This window comes from Pinus tabuliformis, chromosome 8 (genome assembly GCF_031772625.1).
Source record: "Pinus tabuliformis cultivar Carrire ecotype Pingquan chromosome 8, CPIR1, whole genome shotgun sequence".
NCBI lineage: Eukaryota > Viridiplantae > Streptophyta > Pinopsida > Pinales > Pinaceae > Pinus > Pinus tabuliformis.
In genome coordinates, this window is record NC_142294.1 from 197586156 (window position 1) to 197598043 (window position 11888).

Consider the following 11888-nt stretch of genomic DNA (forward strand, 5'->3'; position numbering starts at 1 on the left):
CCCCTCATCAACTATGATTGATACATTTTTCACTTTGGGGAATCCCATGAGTTTTTAATTCTTAATGAGTTCATATGTTTCCCATATTATTAATTTCTCATTTGCTAACCTCATGGAAGAGGTGACAAGTGTTGTCGATTATGTCCTATCTAGCCAAAACCTCCAACCCTTTATTCCTAAATTCTCTATTTTCCCATCCCTATCATGATTATGCTCTTCTTTCGTTCTCTCTCTTGGTTGATACCATCCTTCCTCACAAAAACCCTTGAAGAAAGATGAGTGGGTATAAGAAGAATCAATTTCAATTCCATCTAGTTTTACGAAAGAATGGCATCTTCTTGCCTAGTCGATATAAAAAATATAAATGGAATTTTCACTTGGAACAATCAAAGAGGATGAGCGCAACAAGTGGCTTCCAAACTGGATTGTTTCCTAGTCACGAAATCCATTATGACTCGGGAAATGCTCTTAGACACATCAATTCTCCCAAGTAATATTTCTGATCATTGCCCTATATGTATTAATATGAAAAACATACTTAACCGAGTAAAATTCCCTTTCATCTAGAAACGTTTTGGTTAGTGTCTAGATTTTCAAGCTAACATAAAGAAGTGTTGGGAGGAGCAGGTAGCACTGGAAGGCACATCTATATATAAGCTCAAAAATTAACTCAAATATATCAAATGGTAGCTCGAAGTCTAGAATGAAACAAAATTTAGCAATATTTTGGAGGAAAAGCATAGACTAGAAAAGATGGAAATAACACAATAGGAAGCCATTTTGCATGGCCAATCAAAGAAAAATCCACCACTCTTACTGATCTTGAAGAGAGATAAAAGTAGGAAGAAAATATTTAGCAAAACAAATTGAGGATACGATGACCTAGGGAGGGGGACAGAAACACAACATTTTTCCAAAAACCCATCCTACAACATCACTATCATAATCACATTTCCTTCCCTAAAAGGAATGAAGGAGTAAATTACAGAAATTAAGATTTAGCTTAACAGCTAATATGTTACTGCTAGGATATTCTTATTGGCAACATGATGCTTGTGAGGTTGGAATTGATGTGAACAAGTCACTAAGCTCGTGCATGATGATCAAATGGTTACAAAGGATGTTTTGTAGGAGACTATGATGATGGTTTCAAAAGAGTTGTGGGAGGTTGGATAGGATCTCGAGATGCCTAGTGAGGTGATGTAGTAGCCTGGAAAATTTATGGCAAATTATGTAAGATTTTCTTCAAGTTTAACTATCTTCGCTAGGGGACAATTATGCATAGTGCAACATTACTATTCCTTCTCTGCGTTTCCCATATTTTTCCTACAAAAACCTTATTTTGGAGCCAAGCTTATCCACCTCACAATGCCTCAAGCTAAAGAAAATTAAAAACCAAGGGCAAAATCATTGAATTTCTTAAGATAATGATGCAATTGAAGGAGTTTTAACATCTATCTCATCCGGTCAAAATTTCCATCAACAAAATCCATGTATTTTCCCATGGTAAACACAAGGAAATGAAAATTTAAATGTCCAAGGAGATTGATCAACTTTATGTGCATTTTGTGAAGATCCATTGTCTCTAGCACTGATATTACACAATTTTTTTTAATTTTGGTCATATTTTATGGAACAAGTGTGAGGAAGTGCAATTTGTGATTCTCCATAGTTGAGTTGAAGGATGGATCTAAAATTATCAGTTTAATTAGATATGGCTCAATAAATTTCTAATAATTGCAAAATTAAGTGCACACGTGTGCAAGGGATTAATTATGCACGATATTGGTGCATCTTTTGATAATATCATTACAGGAGTAGAAACATCAAATCTATTCTGATGATGATACCCTTACTTATACTATGTAATGATATATTTGGTTGTACACATAGATATTAAATTATATGCATAATTAATGTGATTGTACACGCTTTTAAGAGGTTTGAAGCCTATGTTTATTGCAGAAATAGATCTTATCATATGGAAAAATATGTTGTAGGGTTGAAATATATCAATAAGAATAATAGAGATTAGTTCCTTGCTCACTCAGGGAAGAAGTTTTTTATGACATAAATTTGCATTCAAAGATTGTTGTGTGTGCCTTGTTCATCAAAGTAAAAGTAGAGATGCTATATGAAAAAGTTTTTGTTGGTTACTTATGACTTCAATGAGCTTGTAATCATGTTGTTCTGAGCTTGTCACACCTTGCAACTTAATGTCCTCTTGATTAATGAACAAGTTTTTGTAGGGATATGTATGGTTTCATGAAGTAGAGGTCAAGTGGCATCCTTGTTTATATCCACCTGTAGCAAGGGATTGTGGTCTATTGTGCAAATGAGAGAAAGCATGGATGGAAATAGTACTACTAACAATGTTTATAAGGCAGGGACATATATATCTTGGTGTAGCTACTGTTGTTTTGATTTATAGGCTGATGATGATATTGTTAAGTTGTTTCAATGAGTATGAGTTGGATGCTAAGGTTACATGAGGTTGAACATCAGCGAGAGGATCTTATGATGTATTGATGTTTCCATTTGTTGGTTTGTATATGGACAAAGGAATAATGACTAGCAATGAGTTTTGCAAGGATAACATGGTCATAGTTTATGGTTTGAAAAGTGTAAAGGCCACTAACATGTATAACATTGTCTTAATTGATTCCTACACGGTTGTGGAAATTCATGAAGACAACATGGAGTCTTTGTTACTTTATTGAGGGGGTTTCACAGTTTTTCCCTGGTTGAAGTGATGATGCTATCTATGTTTTAAAGGTGCTATGACTTAGCAGTTTGCAGGGTCTAGTATTATTACTAATTGCATAGTTAGTACCTTTCTTGCACCAATCAAAGTCAGATTTTGGATTGAGGGTTAATTTATGTTTGTATCACAAATGTTTGTGCCTATAAGTTTTATTTATGAGTCAATTAAAAGTGTTGGCTAGAGTGATAAATGGTGAAGTCAAAGTAATGCAATTGTTAACAACCTTTGATGGCTAGATGAGCTGAGTCAGATATGAATAAATGTCATTGATGGTCAAAATTTTGTTACATTTATGGAGATATATTTTCATTATGAAGTTGGTAGATTTGATAGGGTTTGGCATTGATATCCTCGCTAAGAGAGACGGATTTTTTCATTACATTTTGATGGTTGATCCAGGAGGATCCATCGATCCAATTGCGCAAGTGTTCAAAGTGTCATCATCAGTATTCATGGGTGTTGTTCAGTGTGGTTGTCACTTCAGTTCAGCTTCAAAAAATCGATAGTGTTGGTTATGAACAGGTTGTTCACGTAATGTTCATAGTTATGGTTTCATGGTGTTCAGTTGATGTGATTTTGTATCTGGCTATCGACTTATGTCATCGACACTTCCACCAGGGTTTGCTCGACAACATGTGTTTTTTCATTCGACCTTGCAGGATTTATAATTGATATGGTCGATTGTGTAAAAGGATTCAAAGTTAAAGTACCTCGTCAACAACATAGTCTTATCATCATCGCCACTAGTGTGAGTTACAAAGATGTGATGGTCATCATCGGTCAATGTTGATGAATGTGCATGAGACCACAAGGATGTACAAGGGTTGATCATCTAGTAAAGGCTTCAGGTTCACTGATGTCACTTTGCATAGCTAACACGGGTCTTGAAAAGTTAAAAGAAACTCTTTACCTGAGCCTACACCTAAACCTTAACTCCTAAGCTATCTTTTCATCATTTGTTTACCCTAAGACTCCTATGTTCATAAACCTAATGCGTAAATCCTAATGCATTTTTCCAAACCCTAAACCATGCATTCATCCTATGCCAAAACCTTAGTCCTAACCAAAAAATATGTATTAAATACATTAAACAAAGCCTAAAGTTCTAAGACTGAAGTCCTAAACCCTTTATACACCCATCGACCTTGTTTAACTATGTAAAACATTGTAAAATGTAATACACGACCCTAACCATAGCCAAACTACATCGGAATTGGGTTCATGTGAACGGTTATAGGTTAGCCATCGGGTTTCATAAGTCGTTGGTCACAACCGTCGGGGGACCACCACCTTGTGAACACTGCATAGAAACCATCATAGGTCAAAAATAACTACATGGGGAATTTCCAACGTCAAAAGCGCAATGAATTGTTGTTGGGTATTTTTCATGGGAAAATACCAAAAACCAAACAAACAAACTCCACAGAGCCAATGCTCTGTTTCATTTCTTCCAGGACCTTTGCACAGGGAAGCTATTAAAAGAAATATACTCATAACAGTCTATTACAGAGCCATAAAACATTTCTATTGATTAAAATATAAAGCCTGATACAAACTTCATCCTCTTTCACTCAGAGGGATTTACCAAAAATACATTCAGCCAACTCTGATACATATTCATCCTCTTTGCTGAGAGGGATTCACCAAAATTACTTTCACCCATCAAAAACAAAACTATGTCTCCGCCTGAGAATTCATTGTGCTGGGTTTACTGCAGTAAAACCCTTTTTTTTTTTACTTTACTGGTGTAAAACTATTTTTACACATACTCAGTAAAAATTTCATTACATTCACCATTTCAAAAAAATACCTGTGCGTTCTTTTCTCCTGCATTTCAATGCATATCCAATACATTAAAAAAAACTTTACTCACTCTACGCACTGCTAAGTAATACATTTCTTCATCTGCTCCTCCTCTTTCTCTATTCGCACTGTTGTGCATTCATCCTTGCAAAAATCAACACTGAACTATGCACTGTTGTGCATCTCCCTTGGTTTCTTTTCGCTGCTACCTCATTCTTCAAATGGTCAATAATAAAAATAACTATCTGCTGCTCCCCTGTTCTTTCTTGTTGCTGTGAGCTTGTTTCACAATGGTCAATTCACATTTCTTTTTTTTAAAAACATATTACAAAAAAAACATATGCATTTGTTTTTGGCTTTTTAATGCATATCCAATACATTCACAAAAAGATAATACGTGAATATGATCTTTTATGCCCATACCTCTCGTTGATATAAAAATAATAAAATTAAATGTTCTACCATCCATTTACGAACCACAATAAATTCAATTTAATTCCGTTTGCAGACAGGACGGTCAATTCATTCACTGACAATTCGGCAGTCAACCAAACTCGTTTTTACTCCACGCAAAGCATTTAAATTATGGCTCGTATGCAGGTTTGAATAGATCAACGGACGAGAACACTGGAGCAGATCGGACAGCGGAGAAAGATATCGGGAGCCAATTTGCCGCATTACTTTAGCGTCCGATAAATTTCGTTAGCTGATGTCAGGGGAGAGACACGTGTCGCCTCCATATCGTATCAGAGTCGATCATCAGGATATTCCTTCGCCTGAAGGCTGGTGCGAAAAGTTTCGGGCTTCCGGAAAAACTCACGATCACTGCGCTTACTGGGTTGGCATCCATCGCTACCCACGTCTGCCTGTAACCTGCAACCTGCAGTTGGAATTATCATTCCAACACTCCCCTTTAATTTCAACTGTTGGGCATTCAAACATACCCAAACACTTCCTCACATAGAGGGATTCACCAACACTGCTGTTACAAAAACATCTTACTCACATAGAGGGATTCACCAATCTTCCTCGCATAGAGGGATTCACCAACTGTTTCTGATGCAGTTCCTCAAACAACAAAATATTCTTCCTCTTAACAGAGGGATTAACCTGAGACTGTGCTGAAGAGCACCTTCCTCTTGACAGAGGGATTCACCTGTGACTATGTTGAAAATCATCATCCTCTTGATAGAGGGATTTACCACACTATGCTAAAAAACATCTTCCTCTTGACTGAGGGATTCACCATGACATTGTGCTGAAAAGCACCTTCCTCTTTAACAGAGGGATTCACTAAGAACTTCACTTCCTCTCACGGAGGGATTACTGCCAAACATTGCTTTAGATGCAGTTTCAAAACAAAACATTCATTGCACTGTTGTGCCATCTTCTTTGTTGCGTCTACCCCACACTGCTGTGTCTACACTTGCTGTTGTGTTGCTGCACTTCACTTACATTTCTTTGCAAACTCTGCATTGTTGTGCATTCTTCAAAGACAGAATACTCTGTCTTTTTTGGAACAATTACTCTGTCCCACCTTACAAATTTACACTGCTGTGTGTAAACATTTCTTACATTCACTGTTGTTGCATATGTTGCATTTTAATTCAATGAACAACACATTCATTACACATACATTTACTGCTGTAAAGAAAAAATTCTTTTACCTGTGATGCTGTCCATAACTTCTTGTTGCTGCATTTTTCATATTCACTGTTGTCCATACCCATAACCATAGACTGTCATCCCTAGGTTTTTATTTGCTGCTGCATTGCCTCTGCAATTTGCACTGTGGCTACCTTTTGTTTCATCATACTACTGTGTGCCCATACACTAACTCTTTACTCTCCATTACTTTCACATAGAGAGAAATCATCCTCACGCTGTTTTGCGCTACATTCTCCACACAACAAAAAAAAATTAACACGGGCTGCTCCCTTTTCTTATTTACACCCTTGCTTCACACAATCTTAGTCTTCATTCATTTTTTTACACAATGCACTGCTGTGCAGTTCCTTTCATTTTTCTGCTACCACACATTATCATTCACCCATGTGCATTAAAAATCTGTTGTCCCTGTTTTTCTTTATGCATTTCTTTGCATGCTGCATTGCATATGAAGAAAAACATTACATTTTTTTTTTTACTGCTGTGTATTGTACTCACTCTGCTGTGAGTATGTTCTCTCACATTACATAGAAGGAAACTACCTTCCATTGCTATGCAATTCAATGCATGTGCTCCATAACAAAAAAAACTCAAAAACTGTTGTTTTATGTTCTATCTTCCCACTGCTATGAGGGTCTCCATACTTTGCATACTTTTCTTATTGCGCTGCTGCACTTCACATTTGAGCGCTGCCCCTTTTTCTTCTCTGCTTTTATGGCAGATTTAACTTCATATTTTTCCCTTATAAAAGGTCTTCATCAAAGAGTGACTGTTAAGACAGTTCAGCAACAAAAAAATTACAAGCTCCCCTTTAATGTGTGCTTGTCTTCTTTTGGCAGACTCTTCTCAAAACAAATTTAGATCCACTGGGGAGTTCAAGGGGTTTTTAGATTGCCTTTCCTTCCTTCTCCATACTTGTGTAACTTTCTTCTTTTGCATGGGTCTAGCTTGTGAAAGAGCCCATGTCAAGTTACAATCTCGTGCCATATGCCCAATGTTATGACACTTGAAGCATTCAACTTTATTCATGAATAAGAATTCATGATTTCTTCTTGTGAAATTATTTCTTGGAGATTGTCGGGGACCACAACATATATCTCCATGAAATGCTCTACAGTCTTTTGCCATATGACCAAAGTTTGAACAAGCATAACAATAACCAAAAAATGAACTTTGGTACCTGTGAGATGGGGGTTTCCTTGATGTACTTCTGAAGCCTTGCTGCCTTGAGATCCTTTGATGATAACCATTGCATCTTGCTTCTTTGACATTAGCTACATTTCTTCTTGGAGCTGGTTTTCTTCTTGGAGCAGGATTTCTACTATTGCAACCTTCATTTTTCTCCTTGCCTTTGCTGGAACTAGGAGCATCACAATCTCTTTCTTGCTTCTTCACATCTCCTTTGCTTAGAGTATATTCATTCTTGTTTGAGGGTTCACCTACATACCCAAGTCCTGATTTATCAAATGGGGATCTGTGATAGCTGAGCATATCATCCAAGGCTTGAGAACTCTTCATGATTTTGTTCATCCCTTCAACCTTTTTCTTGAGGAGGACTATTTCTTCTTCCAATCTTTCACATACATTATTTTTCTTTGCTAGTTGTTCCTCAGTTTCTTCTTTGCTACAAGTAGCTTCAGCTACTGCTATTTTAAGGGAGATAATATCTGACTTCATTTTGGAGATTTCTGCTTGACTGCTCTCCATTTTCTTCTCAGCTTCTTGTGCCTGCTTCCCGACTTCTTGTAGTTCAGACTTAAGGGAGGAGACCTCTACCTTGTACTGTCCAATCTCTTCTACAAGCTTATTCACTCTCATGTGCCTTTGTTCAAGTTGACTTGTCAAGGCATCTTCCTACTTCTTTGCTTCATTCAGCTGATTTGTCATGGATATGACTTCTTCATGATGTTTCCTCTTGCATTGATCAAGCTCCTTCTTAAGCTTGACGAGCTCTTCATCCCTTTCTTTTACTTGAAGCTTGATGAGGTCAACCTTCTCACTTTCAGTTTCTATGATGGGTTCAGAATTTTCTTCTTCACTGATTGTCATGGTCAGTGCTCCCTTTGCATGAAGGTCATGCAGTCTGTCCCAAATATCCTTTGCTGATAAATATTTCCCTAGATTCTTCTTCACAGAATCAGGCAGTCCATCCAAGATAGTCTTTGCTGCTTGTGCATCATACTCCATGGATTCTTTATCCATCTTGCTATCATCAATCACTGATTCCCAGATTTCACTCCCTTGAGACTGTAAGAAAGCCCTCATTTTTATTTCCCATATATCAAAGTTCCCATCGAACCTTGGAACCTCAAATACAATGCTTTCAAATAGATTGCCTTCTAGTTTAGTAGAGGAGGGAGACACATTTTTAGCAGGCTTGGAGGCTTTCTTCTTTGACCTTGCCATTCTTAACTAGGCTTCAAATACTTGACTGTGTTTTTTTTTTTTTAAATCGCTGACTGTTTCTTTAATAGTAACACAAAGGAAAGCTTGAGGAATACCTTAATCCTTTTGGCTGAGACTTCACACTGCTGGAGAAGTTTGACTGCTGCAACAACACCTTCTTTCTTCAGCTTCTTTAACTTCTTTAAAGAGCCTGGACCTGCTCTGATACCACTGTTGGGTATTTTTCATGGGAAAATACCAAAAACCAAACAAACAAACTCCACAGAGCCAATGCTCTGTTTCATTTCTTCCAGGACCTTTGCACAGGGAAGCTATTAAAACAAATATACTCATAACAGTCCATTACACAGCCATAAAACATTTCTATTGATTAAAATATAAAGCCTGATACAAACTTCATCCTCTTTCACTCAGAGGGATTTACCGAAAATACATTCAGCCAACTCTGATACATATTCATCCTCTTTGCTGAGAGGGATTCCCCAAAATTACTTTCACCCATCAAAAACAAAACTATGTCCCCACCTGAGAATCAACTGTGCTCGGTTTACTGCAATAAAACCCTCTTTTTTTTTACTTTACTGGTGTAAAACTATTTTTACACATACTCAGTAAAAATTTCATTACATTCACCATTTCAAAAAAATACCTGTGCGTTCTTTTCTCCTGCATTTCAATGCATATCCAATACATTAAAGAAAACTTTACTCACTCTACGCACTGCTAAGTAATACATTTCTTCATCTGCTCCTCCTTTTTCTCTATTCGCACTGTTGTGCATTCATCCTTGCAAAAATCAACACTGAACTATGCACTGTTGTGCATCTCCCTTGGTTTTTTTCACTGCTACCTCATTCTTCAAATGGTCAACAATAAAAATAACTATCTGCTACTCCCCTGTTCTTTCTTGCTGCCGTGAGCTCGTTTCACAATGGTCAATTCACATTTCTTTTTTTTAAAAACATATTACAAAAAAAACATATGCATTCGTTTTTGGATTTTTAATGCATATCCAATACATTCCCAAAAAGATAATACGTGAATATGATCTTTTATGCCCATACCTCTCGTTGATATAAAAATAATAAAATTAAATGTTCTACCATCCATTTACGAACCACAATAAATTCAATTTAATTCCTTTTGCAGACAGGACGGTCAATTCATTCACTAACAATTCGACAGTCAACCAAACTCGTTTTTACTCCACGCAAAGCATTTAAATTCTGTCTCGTATGCAGGTTTGAATAGATCAACGGACGAGAACGCTAGAGCACATCGGACGACGGAGAAAGATATCAAGAGCCAGTTTGCTGCAGAACTTTAGCGTTCGATAAATTACGTTGGCTGATGTCAGGGGAGAGACACGTGTCACCTCCATATCATATCAGAGTCGATCGCCGGGATATTCCTTCGCCTGAAGGCTGGTGCGAAAAGTTTCGGGCTGCCGGAAAACTCACGATCACTGCGCTTACTGAGTTGGCATCCATCGCTGCCCACGTCCGCCTGTAACCTGCAACCTGCAGTTGGAATTATCATTCCAACAATTGTTAGTCATGTGAACATCATTGAAAAGTCGTCAAGGTTAGCAGTTACCATGTCGTTGACACAACCGCCGGAGTAGAGGGTGGTCACATGACAACCGTCACTGCAGACTGAAACTTCTGGGACCCAAAACTGCCAATATAACACTCTCTCCAAACAGGTGTTTACTTGTGGTGTGATCGCCCCCCACCTCATTAGATAACCAGTAATAGTTTCGAGCTTAATATAAAGTTTTGTTTTGGTTTTGTTATTAAATTTCATTATTAATTAATAGGAGGACCATAACATAAACCCTAAGTGGAAAAATAAACCCTAATTCAACCCTTCAAGTAAGCACATCCACACCAAATTGAGCAAGACTGGTTATGACACATCTAAACACTGTATAAAGGAGCATTTGTAGCCTTGTGAAGAGTTAGTGAGGATTAAGAGTGGTTTTCAGCTTTTGTATGCTGATTCTGGAGGGATAGAGGTGATTTTGTTTTTAGTGTTGCGGGAGAATCTAGAGTTGGATTTGGAAACCATAAGTGGCTTTGGAGAGCTGGTTCAGAGAGCTTTCTAATGACAGAGGTCATAATTTCCTGTGGGCAATTTCAGTCTATCCAAATCACTATGTAATTGACTTCTTCTTCTCATTCGTAATAAAAATGGTCACCCATCTTGAAATCAGACCCGAAGACGTAGTCTATAAGGGATGAACTCCGTAATCAATCTTGTTGTCTCGTGTATCTATCTCTTTGCTTCTTTCACTTCTATTTTTCATCTTAATTAAGGTTTATTATCTATCGTAAAGTGTTCTGCTCTAATAAATTTCCTTGTTTTTTTTGCTTTCGATTATCATTAAAATCACTAATGGCTACTCAATTCTACATCAGTATTTAGTATATGGTCATTTCAGATCATATAATTTGGTATCAAAGTAGATCTCATTTATAGAATGTGCCATTGAATGTTAACGAGGTAAAATTCACATCGAGGAGAAGGAATCCTTGAGCAGATCGATCCAGAGATTGGAAAGTAATGAGTCGTTCAAAAATCGGACATGTCAAGACCTGATGGAGGTGAAAAAACTGAGACTAAGATGAGTGAAAAATAGCTTCAGAAGGTTTTCTCAACCATGCATCAGATGTTGGGAGAATTGTATGAAGACAAGTAGGTGAGAGATGTAGTTTCTTCCTTTAAGACATCAAAGAAGGACAAAGGTAAAGGCAAGGAAGATAAACCTCCTTCACCTCCATTATCTCCATCATCCTCTTCTTCTTCTTCTTCTTCTTCTTGTAGTGCAGCATCTGAAACGGATAAGAAACCTAAGAAATCATATCCTTTGAAAGTTGATGTTAAATTTGAGTTACCTATTTATGATGGTGGAATGAATCCTGAAAAGTTATATAACTAGATAAAGCAGTTAGAAGTGTATTGTCACACTCAGAACATTTCTAAAGATAAAACTAAAATTCAATTAACTACACTTGGAATGGGGGGAAAAACTTTAATCTAGTGGGAAAGAAAACTCAGCTAGATGTTAAGCATACACGAAAAGTTATCTCTTCATGGTCTAAGTTTTTCAAAGCTCTTAGGAAATAGTTTTATCCTTTAGGATACATGGAGCAAAGTTGTTATTGATTGGAGCATCTGAGGCAAGGTAAAGGGCGGAATGTTCAAGAGTTTACATAGGAATCTAGGAAGAAGGCATTGGCACTTA